A 4,131-nucleotide genomic window follows, 5' to 3' on the forward strand; every position below is an offset into this window, starting at 1 on the left:
ACAATGTATGGAAGCCCAACCCAAAAACATTCATCTAGATTTATAACCAATATAATTATGAATTCTTGTCGTCATTTTTTCCTTAGTAACTAACACGGTACGCCATTAGATTTTCACTTAATGACAACCTAAACATTTGTCAAAATATAAAGTGACATGATTCATGTCTCTTTTTGACAAACAATGATGTCTTTAAATTTTTGATCCTTACAAGCATGAATGCTGAGTGGACCAAAAACTCAACAAAAACACATTTCATAGTAAATAGTTCTTCACTTTAAATGAATGCGTTATAAGATCAGATTTGAACTCAAAACCTCTTGATGTAAGCAGACAGACTAGCAGGGAAAAGCTGGAGGATTCGGTCTCAAATGCAGCTGAGGTGATGCGCTGCAGGTGTGCCAGGATGCCCCGCCTCCTTCTGGACACCTGTGGAGGAGAGAGAGGAAAGGGGCGAGCAACAGAACCAAAGAGGAAAAATGGTCAGGAACTGTCAAGACCTGACAGAATAATTCAGTGGAATGAATTTTCTTTTTGCTACAAAAATGTAAAAAAAAAAAAATCAACAGTGTTTTTGTACCGAAGAGACAATAACCTTTTGGTTCCTTTTGCTGAGATGTCATGTTAACAGCTACAAATAACAGATTGTCTATAAATGTGTCAGTCCAAGAAGAAAAAAATATTTAAAAAAGGTTTTACAGGTAGATTTATTCAGAAAATAAAGAGATTTATGTATTTTTTCACATTCATTACTTCATGTTTCTTTTCCTTTTAATTACTCAAATATTCACCTTTTTATATTTCTTTTGTCTTCAGATTGAACACATTTATAAAAAACTTTTTTTTTTTTAAACCCTAATTTCCACAGAATAAAAATTGTCAATAAAGTTTGTTTGGGTGTTAATGGACTACACAAACACAAATTCCAAAGAAGGCCCAGCAGAGCTTTCCCTTCCTGAGGACACTCGGAATAGACATCATCATCCAGGAGCTGCTGTGGTTTCCCTTCGGCACGGAAGCAGAACAAAAGGTGGTGAGGTCAGCAGAGAGAACCGCCAGCTCCCCCTCCCCTCTCTGACAGACATCTGCAGGTCACGCTGCCTCAGCAGAGCGACCAGCATCACCAAAGACCCATCAGCCGACCCCCTGTTCAACTTCCTGCCCTCTGGCAGACGCCATCCGGACTGAAACCACCAGACCGAGGAAAAGCTTTTTCACACAAGCAATAACTTTACTGAACGACACAGACTCTGTATTCTTATAAAAAAATTGAACTTGTTAGTGTTTTTATTTGTGATTTACACAAATACACATTTGCACACTGTAACGACTACCTATCATTTTTGCACAATTAATGTCCTCTGTTCATCTTCAGCTGCATGAATCTTGTTACAATTTACAATTATACTAACAACAATGTTTCTGATTCTGATATTAAATGAAATAAAAAAAAAATCCCAATTATTTGCTCCAATTTCAAATCCAATTTGTCTCCTTTAATCAAAACACCAAATAAATCTAAATCAAACTACTGTTGTTAGCACGGAAATGTATTTTATTTAACTGGATTAAAGAGATTCCTCTGATTGTATAAAGAAATCTTCAAAGTCTTACCGATGGAAGTGCAAAGTTAAGGCCGGTGATGACATCTTTATGGATTTATGTCGGGCTCTAGTGAATGGAAGCATCTTGTCCAGTGATCTTACCGCCATAGTTCAAAGGGGTGGCGGCGCACTGGAGTGGCGGTCCATATTACAACTATGTGATCTATGTGCTTCTTAGTAATCTATCTTCAATATCCTCACAGACAACAATTTCTTCACTTGAGTATTTTAGGAGACTGATTAGGTGAATGCTTGAACTAATTTAATTTGCTCATGGATTTTTTTCGTTAATTTTACTGTTTGTTGTTTTAGCTACAACCCTTTTTTTTAACAAATAAGCAAAAATGTCACTAAAATATAATTTATTTAAAAAAGAAATTGTATACATTTATGAAATTCCTCAATTATTAATATTTGGGGTTTGGTTAATTACCTTTTATTTTTTATTTCCTGTAGTGTCCACAAGGTGGAGCCATAGTGCCATAAAAGAATGTGTTTAGTTATATGTTGTCTATTAGATCATTACATTTTTAATTTTATATTTTAATTTCATTCTCAGGGGAAGGTAGATAGATAGACAGACAGGTCTAGACTCCTTCTCCAATCTGTTGAGAAAATGTATTAAACTTTTATGAAATATCCTTAAAAAATTGACAAAACACAACAAAAAAATCCAGATCATATCCTTACAAGATTGTGTTTCAGACTTTTGTGTCAATTCCAAACTATCTGTTTCATTGAAATGCTTTTGTACACAGGTCAGTTCAATGATTGCATGGTTTCAAACTCTGAACAAGTGAGTTTAATGCAGTAAATTGATATTATTGTCATAAAAAATGGTAAAAAGATGTCATTCTTGTTGGAAAATGTAGTAAATTCCATCTGAGTCTACCTCTGAGGGTTGTTCTCTAAAGAAAAAATCCCCAGAAATGAATAATTTTCTTTTCAGTTTACTTGTCAGCTTCAGGAACTTCAGGAATTTGCAGCACTGTGGCACAAACTACACACATATTGACATATCAGATGTAATCATCTTAAAACAAATATATTAAATGACTCATTCTGTTCTAAAACTGATGTTCCAATGATAGAATATATATCATGTTGTTTAAAGTATAGAAATGTAGGGACGAACATGTATTGTCTAGGTAGGCTAATGAGAAACAGTAGAACTCTGGTGCAGCATCCTTATAACGCTCTTCTCTTGGGTTTTCTCTCTGTAACAGCTGTTGAATGTTAGCTTACAAAAATGGTAATTTCAGCCTTTCTTTTGAAATTTGCCGCATCAGCTGGAATCCTTGCCATCCAAAGCACATTTTTCAGTCAAATTCAATTTAAATTAGCGCTGGAAGAAAAATGGTATCTTCACAGGTTCTGGGCTAATCACAGACTAATTACATTTGATGCATCAAACGCTGACTGCAGGAAAGTTATTCCATGTCAGCAACAAGTTTTCATGAGAAAATCTGTGGAAATCTTTAGATGGAAAAATCTGTGTTTTTTTAAATAATTACTTTAATAATTAACAGTTTCTTTAAGATGTATGAAACATATCTGCAAAGAAAAACACAACTGTCGGTACACAAACATTCCTGCCACTTCTCGGATTCACACTGGAGCAGCAGCGGACTTGTTTCCAGTGGCTGCAGCTGATGCACGCACATTACAGATAAATAAAGAGAAGGATGACGACTGAGACTGCAGGACTTGAGTCTTCGTCGTTGGCAGCCAGGCAACAGGAGACAGAAAAGTGCTGCATAATGTAAGACCGTTAGAGTGCACTGTTACTGACTTTGGCTGGTTGAGTGTCAACAGTGTCGCAAGTGTGACTGAAAACTCTCTTCCATCTGCTCTGATTTGGACTTTTTTGTTGCCGTATCACCAGGATTTAACCATTTCCAATACATTCTCATGGATGTTAAGGAAAAATCAATTTTCTGAGTTGCTATGCAACCTCAGTTAGTCTCAGTTTTTATTCATTACAAACAAAAATCACTTAAATTAACCTCTTAATAATTTAAAATGTAATACAATAAAGTATTTTAAACTTTATATTATATAGGCAGTTTTTCTTAAATAATTTTCTTAAATAAATCATAATAAATATTTACTAATGATTCTATATGATATATATTTAATGACACCATCTATATTTGAAAAATATATTTTGTGTATAATATAGACATGTTTTTTTAATTTTCAGTTTCTGCTAAATAATCTCAGTTTTAATAAATAAAATTGAAAGAAAAAAAAATCCTAGTTGCCTGTCAATCAAGTTTTTTCTCCCCTGCAGTCGGGGTTTCATGTCTAGCAGAGTATTAGGTTTATTTTCCAACACTACCCGATCCTATTTACACTCCAGCTGTAAGGAGAGATAATTGACAAACCACTGCGAGACTCAAGATAAAGTGTCAAAAAGAGGATCACTCCTCTCAGGATTTCCTCCACTTGAATTTAAAGCTACAAGATTTAGTCAGCTTGTATAATGTAAAGTTCTGCTAAACCCTTTTCACCACATTGTCTCGCC

Source organism: Oryzias melastigma, linkage group LG19, assembly GCF_002922805.2.
Source record: "Oryzias melastigma strain HK-1 linkage group LG19, ASM292280v2, whole genome shotgun sequence".
Lineage (NCBI taxonomy): Eukaryota > Metazoa > Chordata > Actinopteri > Beloniformes > Adrianichthyidae > Oryzias > Oryzias melastigma.